Raw genomic sequence first — 11,894 nt, forward strand, 5'->3', positions numbered from 1 at the left:
GAGGGAGGGAGGGAGAAAGGAGGGAAGGAAGGAAGGAAGGAAGGAAGGAAGGAAGGAAGGAAGGAAGGAAGGAAGGAAGGAGTGTTTATCATTTTGAAAATTTACCAAGACTTTTTCTCTACAGTGTTTCCTTTGTGATGCATTTTCTTGAGTTCTAGCCATGACTGCCACAGCAGCAGTCCTGGAATTGGAACACACACATCATTACAAAACATTAGGTAGACCCAAAAGTACAGCCAACTGTTGGTATTAAGATTAGGGCTTCTGATAAGCCACTCTGGGCAGAAGGTCATCCAGCCACCATATAGTTCACATACAGACAGGGTAACTTGTATGAAATGCCTGTAATATTTCTTTTTGACTATAGCATAAATATGGACCAACGCCAGAAACCCTTCCAGGAAAACAGTCAACATTCCACCTACACAATGGTTGTGATTCACCCTGAATCAGCTTTGCCATATTCTTTTCACAAAGATGCAATCAAGCCGTCGGCATTGCCAACGGTTCCTACTAAGGACAAGTAGACAAAAGCACCTTCCAGCACGACGGGCACCAGGGCGTCACAGCACAGCCAGCCGAGTGCCCCGCAGTCCGCTGCCCCGTCCCACAGCCCAAGCGCAGGCCCAGCGTGCTGGCTGGCCCGCGGAGCCTGCACAGCAGTAGCGAGCGGCCCGCCAAGGCTCCCAGCTCCGCGTCGGCACCCGTGCCCGGGCTGCGGAGCCCAAAAGCTCTGTACCTATGTTTTGTTGTATGTTACCCTGTTTCTGCTCTTTGTATTTGCTTTTCTTTTTACTCTTCAAAGTAAAATAAAATTTAAAAAATCAATATATGCTTTACACCAGCGTTAGTGATTTTATTTTTTTCAAAATATGTCATTATTAAAAGAATTTTTCTTTTTTATCTACAGAATACAATAAATTCACAATATCTAGCTGCTGGCTCTATAGGCATGAGTCATATTTTAATGAACACTACATAACCAAATACATTATTTCAGAAATGATCAAGTGTGAATATTTAAACAAAGCCAGGACTTTCTAAAGTTACACAGAAATGTCACTCTCCACTGATTGTCTCATTTTTCTTAAGTTTCCATAATTAAATATTTTATTTATTTTTTTAAGGAAGGAAAGGTTTATTTAGCTCACAGTTTGTGGAGGTTTCAGTTCATACTCAGCTGGCTCTAGGACAGAGAGACACATGGAAGAGGGCAGCACCAGTTCACAGCTGCAGAAAACAGCGAAGAGAAAAGGGAGGAGAAGCAGCGGCAGCTGTTCGCTAGCCTCTCTCCCTTCCTTCTGTTGTATGCAGATTACTCACTCTAGGGTGGGTGTATCACTCACACTCATAATCATTGTATTAGAGCATGAATTAATCACACAATCTAGAAGCCACCCCATGACTGCATGAGACTTTTCTGGGACAACTCGACACAAGCCATAACATTCCGCCCCTGGTCCCCCAAAGGCTCATCCACATCTCTTTATGCAAAAGGCATTTCAGCCCACCTCCAAGAGTTGCCGAAGTCCTAACAGTTTTAGCATTGCTGAAAAGTCCAAGTCCCTTTAAACACATACTATCTGAGTCCCTTTCCTTGCTCCATTTCTTCTTTTCTGACACTCCCACATAGTCCAACTCTGTTCTGTTTTCACTGTGCATCTTTCTAGAACGTAGTCAAGATTCACTTCTTACTGTGAACCGTCAAGTGCTTCCACCTGCTCTGTGCAGAGTCACTTCTTTTTTAATCCATGTTGATCTAAATGTGCCTACATTTGAATTTTACCAAAGAATGCTGTGATTCTTTCCACTATGTTTTCCAATAACTCTTATTCTTTTTGGTCTTTTGTTGTTTTGAAGACATGACCTAAGATGCACGTAGAGTGAAATCTAACATAATTTGCTATTGGTTAGTTTATTTCCATGGTCAGATTTGACATTTTCTCTCTCACTGCATGCAATTAGTGTAAGTTTAGGAAAAAAACTCCAGTAACTCAAGCAGAAATTGTGCATATTATAAATCATGTTAAGTTTGAAGATTCACAGTAATTATTCTCAAAGAAGGCCTTGATTAATTTTTCATTTTCAATCAAAATTAAGATCTATTCATAGAACTAGAATTTTATTTTTAAGCTTAATTAAAGTATAATTTATGTATGAATTTGCTCCAAGTTAATGTATGCATTTTTAGGGTTTAGACATATGAAAACACCTGTGATACAATATAAGATATAAACTGGTAAGCATTTTCATCTCCTTGAAGTTTCCTTATGTACATGCTTTTGGATTTAATGTGATTTGATAACAAGGCTTGCCTTCGAGATACTCTGAGTTAAACAATATAGTAGTTGTAACCTCAGGCATTGTGCTATACAACACATATTTAGTAAATATTCATTTTCCATAACTGAAACTTTGTACTCATGGAAAAATAATTTATTTCCTTCTCCTTCTTTTCCTTAGAAATCACCATTTTACTCTGTGCTTCAATGCATTTTACTATTTCATATACATTAAGTTAGCTGACTGATATTGTAGAACATGCCAAGATAATCAACTTAAAATGAGGAAGGCTTTATTTTCCTTTACAGCTTTGGGAGTGTCAGTTATCATTTATCATTCTGAAACAATAGCGAGACACAAAACCGCGGTGGTAACACATGGTGCAGGAAATCTACGCAATTTACAGTGGCTAGGAAGTGAAAGATACAAAAAGAAAGGGGATCACGGTGCCATAGCACCTTTGCAGCCATACCTCTAATGACCTGAAAATGTCCTGGTTTCTAGAACTTTCTACCACATTGCTTTAGCTCCTAGGTGGGGTTCAAGCCTCTACTATATGGCCTCTGAAGGGACAGTGAAGGTTCTAATTATTGCAGGAGTCTTGCATATCTGAAAGCATGACTCACTGAGTCTTTGATGACTGACTTGTTTCCCTCAGCATAATGGTATCTAAGTTTTCCTTGCCATAGTAGCTGTATTTTGTTCTTTTAGAAAACTAATAAGATTGCACACAGTAGAGGACATATAATATTCTATATGATATAGCCTATTTTTTATCCTCTCATCTTCAAGAACAATGGGTTTGCTTTCTTCCCCTATGTGAGCAGTGCTTAAATATACTTGGACAGGTAGTTAGTAGCTACTAAATTATATTTCTCTAATATTTAGTAAACTGTCATTGAGATAAAAATTCATATTTCAAGTCAAAATGTGTAGCAAGAGTGTACTCAGAGATTTATATTAATAATTCATTACTTTATGAGGTTATGCTGGAAAGCATGTAAAATTGTTTCCCACATTTCATAGAAGATTTTTTAAGGCCTAATGAAGATAAAATAATTTGTTTAGACCTTACTTATGAATTTTTGACTCTGCCATTAGTTCTGCGCTAGTTTATTTTACCTACTACAAACTTTTCTATTTCTTTCTAGTTATATTTTATTGCTGTAGTGTTACCTTTTACTTTGCATATCCAAAATTACTCTTGATTAATTTTTAAGTAAAGCAAACAAAATCCTTTTTGTTTCTCCAGACAGCATGTTAGCAATAGGTTCACAAAATACATCCAAGTTTTTATGATGATATCCTGACCCTAAACCTAATATAATGAAATAAGTTAGAGAAAAATTCAAAAATGTTGATGTTTAAAAGTAAGACAAATGTTGAAATCTGATGTTTTAGTAAAATTCTACACAATATTTGAGCAGCAATAAAAATAATTGATAATGGTGTAGACTCTTCAGACTTCCATCTCAGATCCATCGACCTCTGAATATAAATTTGCAGGGAGCACTGAAGTGAGCTTCAGGCCTCCGACTGAACCATTCAGCCTGCATTGTACAGACACCCCTTCCTCATACAACTCTGGCTGAGCGTTGTAAGTAAATCTTTTAATTTCTTTTATATTTGTACAAATGCCTGCTTCTCTAGTTAACCCTGACTGATACACCAGATGACCTTTCACCTGAAAGCAAAGGCATTAAATCAGGTGTCATGCAAAAAACAAACAGATAAACAATGTTACAAGGTAATTCAGTATCAAAATACAACAAAAATGTACAATGCAACAAAAACTAGCTGAAAGTTTGAAGGAATCTCAAGATTTTAAGGAGAGAAAAGGTAAATAACAAGAAAGTTGAAATGTAATACAAACTCCATACTCTAAGTGGCAAGGGTAGATTAGTACGGATTTATTACCCCAAATGCACCAAATGCAACACTCAGGTCGGAGATCTACATGTAGTGAGTTGGCGCGTGAATGATCTCTGCAATTTATGGTTCACTTTTTCTTAAGTTTTTTAAGTCTGTTAGTTACTCATTTTTAAAGAGAAAACTAAAAATAATAACAAAACAGTTTCAAAACAGGCTATTAGGATTTACAATATATTGTGTATTGTCTTTGTAGGTCTATTTTGTTGCAAACCTGAAACTCCACTAAAACTAATGATGATGATAGTAGTAATAATTAATCTAAGATTTCATTACAGATATCAGAATGAAATTACCTGCAAATGGGAATATAGTTTTAAAGTAGGACAGCTTAGCTGGGAGGTAGTTTGGTGGCATAAGCACTGGCTTTGCAAGGACAAGATCCCAAATTCGTTCCCAGGTACTGAATGCCCAATCTTCATAGTAAGGCCTTGTAGCAGTAAAAGAATTTAGGTGTGTTTTGTTTTGTTTTTTTTTTGTTTTGTTTTGTTTTGTTTTGTTTTGTTTTGTTTTTGGTACTGGGGATTGAACTCAGGTCCTTTCGCTTGCCAGGGAAGCTCTTATTCCACTGAGCCATCTCCCAGGCCCCAATAAAAGAATTTAAAAAAAAAAAAAGAAGAAAATAAGATAGCTTGATCATGAAAGAAACTTGGGCTGTAAGAAAAAGGATATGGACAGCGTACATACTATAGCACAGTCACAGGAAGTTGGTGTCTTAGATTCACAGTCTTTATTTGCATTTGCATCCAGTTCTATGTTACCAGGTAAAACAAAAGAAAATGTATGCCGGTCAGGTCAAGTCTTGGATTAAGATCATCTTGAGAAAAATAAATGGTTATTTTCATATTAACATCACTGAATCAGATGTTTAAGAGGAAGGTTGGTAGTATATTAAAAAGTCCCCAAATTTGTGTATGTGTGCTATTAAAGCACTTTAAGTTATTCGTTATACTCTTTACTTCATGTGCAAGTAGTAAGATGAACATATTTTTAAAATTCTTTTATATTACTTAAATGTAACAACTCCTCTGAGGTTGTGACATCTGCAGCCAAAGAGATTAAATAAAATTTCTTGTAAAAGATGGGAATGGATTTTGTAAGCATCAACAAATGCATTCTATATACATGAGCGTCATCTAAAGACAAATCACATCATTCGTTGAATACATGGAATAAATGTTAAGTGGTCCTTGCTATTTCTGAGGAATAGATTATATTAGTATTATTTTAAAAAATAAATATCCAGTACAATGTGTATGGGATAGAAGTCTGGGAATTTATACTAGCCAGCATCTTCTAGCTGTGGTCAGATCAGTGTGATAATTTACACACTATGTTTCAGCCTTATCCGGACGAAGAAATTGGTACATGAGGCAGGTCGGGCACAGTTTGGCAAAATGCAGCCTTTTTGCATAATGCCACAGGAAATAAGAACACATGCTAAGTGTGGCATTTTATCTAGAGTGAATAATCTTCTCTATTATAAATTGTTCTAATTTGCTGTTTCAGATTTCATGGAGTCCTCCTCAGTTCCTGTAGATTTATTTTTGTGAGCTTCTAAAGACTAACAAATTTTTAGTTTTTCTATAAAAGGAAAAATTCCTTTTGAAACACACATGCACAAACATATATACACACAAGGAATGAAAGCAAACAAAAATAGATAAAAGCACAAATATAATAAGGAGAAAAATATTTGCCTTGCTACCTGCTAGAACTTGCTTAATTCAAATACTCAGTGTCTAAGGTTTGGACATACGTTAGACACTTTTGATAAATCATATGCGGGGTTGTACTGACATAATTTTACATGTAAAATTCCACAAATATATTTTGGTAAGCAACTTTACACATTTTTACAAACATTCTCCTTTTGAAATTTTACCTTTTATTATTCAAATGTGCAAATCTACCATAATATTCTTGACTTCTATGTTACATTAAAATTTAGAATTTATTTAATTCAAATTATATTGTTTATTATTAAAATTGTTTTAAGTTGAGGCTATGGGGAAAACTCCATAATATCAGTAGTTAAAATGGTGTGTTTCATAGTTCATTGTGCTGCTGCAGCAAAATACAATATCCTGGATAGTGTATAATGAATAGAAATGGGTGTTTTCTAGTTCGGGAGACTGTCTACTCATGACCAAGGGCATTTGGTGGCAGATATCCTGATGAATACTAGTAGCAGAGGCAAACAGGGAAAAAGAGACAAACACTTCGTACCGCATACCCTCCAGGTGAGTCTGCATTTGTTCATGACTGCAAGCTTCTCATGACCTAAACATCTCCCGCAATGACCTCTTTCCTAGACTGGTACTCTTGAAATTCCTATTGCATCATAAGAATCATGGGAAACACAGTCAGATTATAGTATTCCACCCTTTATCCCTAAAAACCATGTTTCTCTGAAATGCAAAATTAATTCATTCCATCCAGCAGTGCTCTAAGATTTAACACATTTCACTACCATATCAAATGTTCAAAGTCTCACTTGAATCAGACAGTGGTGGGCTTACAAGCATAAATTGTCCTCAGATAAAGTACCATACACCCAAGAGCCTAGAGCTGCAAAAATTTCATCTATTTCCAAAACACAGTAAGCATAGACATTTCCATTTCACCAGTAGGAGAAAAAGCAGTATTACATAGAAAGCTTGTATGTAATTTTGACTCCATGTTCTGCCTTCTGTATAGACTGTAGTAGGGATGGGCCCGCAATTCAGGGAGAGCTCCCCCTCTAAGACTCCAGAATTACAGTTGGATCTTTTTGATCCTTATCAGGCATTAAATGCTTGAAAATCTATAGTTATGGAATCTTAAAGATAACCCTGATCCCATGGCTTTTCCAGACATTTTGAAGGCTTCTATGGCAGTTTACTGCTGCAGTTTTCTGCCTGAAATCCAAGGATCTATGGAAACAGGTTTTGAAATATATGCTGAAGAAATCATACCACCACACACTTTCACTACACATGCATGCACAATATGCACAATGTGGAAGCCATCAAGACCAAAGGCTTGTGCCCATGAGCAGTGGTTTGAGTTATAACTGGTCTACTTGGACCACAGGTGGGGCTGAGTGGAATGTAAGGAATTTAGACTTGAGAAGGCTTTGGGGACATGACACTCAAATTCTGCAGGTCTTTGGGCCACCTTCTACAAAAGCTCTGCCCCAAAGGCAGGAATCCAACTTCTATAGACTCAAAACAATGAGCTTATTGATAACTAATAAATAATACAGTACTTTTAGACAGATAAGGCAAAGACGTGAGAGACAAAAACTATGAAGGATTATAAAAACATAATGGAAAGATAAGAGTAACTGACTTCCAGGTCTCTATGCAACTAATTGTAGTCCTATCTACAATTATGTATGGTGTCATTAATGTAGAAGTATGTGATAAAACTACTTTTGCTTATGCATTGTTTCTTGTGTCTATTTTTAATATAAATAATCATTTTGCAAATTTTGAATAAGGAATATTATTTTTGTCATTCATTTAAAGATAATTTATTCTATATAAGTTTGGATTAGTTATGTACATATTTCCTTTGTTATCTCTGTACTGTATTCAAATTAAAAGATTTTTATAAGAATTCCCCTTAATGAATGAGCTATTTTATACCTAGAAAGGCAACTAAGAACACCAGACACAGTTCAAGCTTACAACATTGGAGGAAAATTTAAATTACCCTCAATTATAGTCCCACTCCTGAGCTGTGACACTTCTTAGATCTTCTCTCTACTGTCACAGTGTTGATTCAAGGTCATTGCTTCTGAAATTCTGTAACACAGTGTCTTTAGTGCCATTTATTGGCACTAAAAGAAAGGAGCATCTCACTCTTTTCAAAATGGCTTATTTCATTCTGCTTCCCACCTCTCCCTACCCCCAAATCTGCCAGCCCATTTTCCTCTCTTGTTAATGTTGTTAACCTTACTTAGCCCAAGTTACGTTGCTGCAAGAGACCCAATGGCCTAATCCACCTGCACTCATCCTTTATGATAGTCCAATTTGCCTCACTGAACTGAGTGAAACAATACCGTATTAAAGCTTGTTTGTCTAGTTTAATTCATTCAGCTTTATATTTTCCAGCCAGCGAGACAGCTCAGTGAACTAAACACCTGCACAGTGATGAAGGGGTGGGGTGGGTGGGGGCGGGAGGGGAGGGGGTTGCTTCAATCGCAGGTACCACATGCTGCTCCCAGCATACTGAGCTGGCCACCACGACCAGGAGTGGTGGTGCATGCCTGTATTCCCAGCACTGGGGAAGCTGAAAGTAGGGGATCATTATGAGTCTGAGCTACATGGTGAGACTCTGCAAAAGTCTCCCTATGTGATAATAACAATAATAATTATTATTATTACTATTACTATTAATTTATTTTCCAGATGCTTCTATTTTGCTGTAAATTTGTCATTCTTCACAGCAGAGTAGTTCTCTCTCTCTCTCTCTCTCTCTCTCTCTCTCTCTCTCTCTCTCTCTCTCTCTCTCTCTGCGGAACCGGGGATTGAACTCAGACCCTTACGCGCTTGCCAGGGAAATGCTTATTCTACTGAGCCATCTCCCAGCCCGAAACTATTTCTTATTGAATGCTTTCAAAATAATTTTGTGTTTTCTTTAGTTATAAAGATTTTGGGTCCCAGCCTTAGAGCACCTGTCACAATTTTTATGAATTTTCTGTGAGTTTCATCTAAGTCTCCCAAGTAAAGAGGTGAGTTTGACAGTTTGTAACTTATAGTACCATACACAATCAGCAATTATTGCTTTATAACTTTCTCGTTTATGAGTCAAGTCTATTGAATCAATTATAAGACAATATCATTAAACTAACCTGGTTGTTGAATTCTGTATGCTGAACTTTTTTATTTGTATAGCGTGCAAACTAATCTTTCTTTAGCTATCATGTATGCAACACATTTAATACTACTTAGGACATGCATTATTTCAACATTATTTTCTTTTTTATGTATTTGGTACAGGGTCCCACTACACAGCTCAGAATCATACTGATCCTCCTGTTTTCAGCCTCCTCCAGTCTGGGATTCCAGGTGAGTACCAGTATCCTGGACTAGGACAATGGCTCAGCAGGCCCCAGGGGTGGTGCTAGCATGCCATGTGGGACTGGGGACCAATATTATATTCACTCATTGTTGGATATTATACATTATTCAATGTTTTGTTTTAAATCTGTTTTGGTGACCAGTGAGAACTATTTAGTTATATCTAACTTTTGTTTTTAAACCATATTAACTTTTGTGCAGCATACTGCATGGCTAGGATGTATGAGTAAAGACATATTTATTATCTCATAGTAAAATTTACTTTAGAATGACTGTCTTCTATAGACATGACCTTAATTTACCTGACATTATATTAGGATCAAATTAACATCCATCATTTAAATGTTTGTAATTATCTATTATCTGTCTCTGAAATTTAACATTTGTTAAACTACTCCTATGAAATGGCACTTTGAAAAAAAGGCAAGCAATAAATGTAGCCCTGAAAATAGCAGGTTTATAAATGCTTAGTGACAGGGCTTATTAATCACTGCACTGAAATTAACTGTGCGTAGTTAAGATGAAATCATTCAGTTCATGGACCAGAAGAATATCATAGAGACCTTTAAATATATTAATGTAATCCAACATAAATCCAGTTCTAAACTTTTACAATATTTATGAGTTAATAAATTTTACCATAAGTCAAAAATCTATGAGAAATATGAGTATACATATTTTTCTAAGAAATCTAAATGTCTTTGAGAAATTTGGAATAATCAAATAAAAAGCAAAGTGAGCAAAAAGTGAAATTAAAAATGTAGACTTAACATGAAAAATGTAGAATAATTACAATTAAGAACGGTTAAAAATGCTTATTCACTGTTTGAAAAGTAACTATTTAAGACATATGCTGAGTTGCAGAAAAATCTCAGCATAAATTTTACTTAAAGATATCCTAAATTCAATGGAATGTAGCAACAGAAATTTGCTTGTTGCCATTTATTCTGGTCACTCTTCCACAGCTGATACATATAGCTGTTTTCAAAGTAACTTTACTTGTTCTAGTATATGTGCAAGATTATTTCAATTTTGTGAAATTTGTATCTTACTAACCATCCAACCCAGGAATACTCTACCACTGTGCCATGGCACTAGTAGTTTTCAAAAACGTTAATTTATAATTCAAAACAGGCTGTTGCTAAGATGTTCAAGCAGTACTTAAAATTGTGATATTCCTACCTCCACTTCACTCTGTGCTTGCTCACAAGTGTTCCTCACCCTGTGCAGATTATATTTCAGTGGTTTAAGATACTGAAGTGTGATGGATGATACATTGTGTCAACTTGAGGGGTCAGAGGCTTACTGCTGAATCAGCGCAACACTCCTTGCTCTAGGGTTTGCAGGGCCCACCCTAGAGTGACTCAGCACTTAAAAGGTATGTAAAAGGGTTGAGGATGGTTCCCGTGTGTCGGTTACTTGGAGGAACTCTAGTATGAAGCACAGAGGAGCTCCAGTCTTGCAGCCTGCCGAGTATGGACCGAAACCTCCACAAATATTTCCTTCCTTCATTTTGGACATTGGGTATTTTGTACCAGCAACAAGTAAAAAGTAACTGAGACAAGACAGGTAACATTTTAAATTGTTGTATTTATAGAACCTGGGATGAGATCTTATATGCCCCACAATGCTCATGTCTACAACTTACTTTTCTTAAAACTAGAGCCCCACTACCTTCATTTTGTGGAGATTCTTACATGCTAGATATTACTTAGTTTTGAGTAACTTCTAGTTTAAGTTGTATTTCTTTCCAAATCATTGAAATGAAATTGTTCCCACAAACGATTTGTTTCTTAATGTAATCCCATGGATATACTTTTAACATTTCCTATTTATTTCTTCTTTCTCAAAAAAATGACAAAAAATTTACAAAATTTTAGTTATTTGAATGTACATCCTTTCTAGAATTCCACATTTGAGAATCAATATTGTATTTTTTTCTGAAGAATGCAAGGTTAATTTAATTTTCCCCTTGGAAACCACTTTACCCTGACAGCAAATCTTCATACATAGCAACACAGACTGTTCTCATGCACCAGTCTCACAGCTGCCCCTAACACTGATGTTGACATAAGCATGATACATTTTTAAAGCTAATTTTAATTTTTAAATTTATTTATTTATTTGGCACAGGCTTTCACTATGCAGCCCAGATTCATAGTGGTCCACTTGTCTCAACCTACCCAGGGCTGTGATTACAGGAGTGTGCCAACGTACCTGGTCTCCACAGAGAGCGTGGCACAGGGCTGGCACCATGGTACCAGGAATCAAACTTGCATCCATGCCAGGCAGGTGCTTAGACTGCCAACCTATCTCCCTGTCCCTAAAACTAAATTCTTAATGATGTTGGAGTAGTACTAATTGAAATACAAATATATTCAGATCTTAACTTGTTTATTAGGCCATATTCATTTAATTAATTAGTTCAAGATGCAAATTTAAGTCCTGAAGCATGCATGGGAAGGAGCCTCTGGGAAGGGGATGCAATAGGACTCACTACAAATTTGAGTCCCAGCTGGAAACAGTAGCAAGGACTTGGTTCAAAGTTTTACAACGTAGAAAAGAACTTGGAATGTAGCTTGGTAGAAGTGTGCTCTAACTTCAATCCTTGAT

The 11,894-nt window shown here is 36.3% G+C and overlaps 1 pseudogene; it reads right to left on the bottom strand.

Annotated features, from left to right (window-relative positions):
• Positions 1 to 62: 62 nt before the first annotated feature.
• LOC101568755 lies at positions 63 to 11,537 on the bottom strand (annotated as a pseudogene).
• Between the last annotated feature and the right edge of the window lie 357 nt (positions 11,538 to 11,894).

This window comes from Octodon degus, unplaced genomic scaffold (assembly GCF_000260255.1).
Source record: "Octodon degus isolate 3935 unplaced genomic scaffold, OctDeg1.0 scaffold00143, whole genome shotgun sequence".
In the NCBI taxonomy this organism is placed as follows: domain Eukaryota; kingdom Metazoa; phylum Chordata; class Mammalia; order Rodentia; family Octodontidae; genus Octodon; species Octodon degus.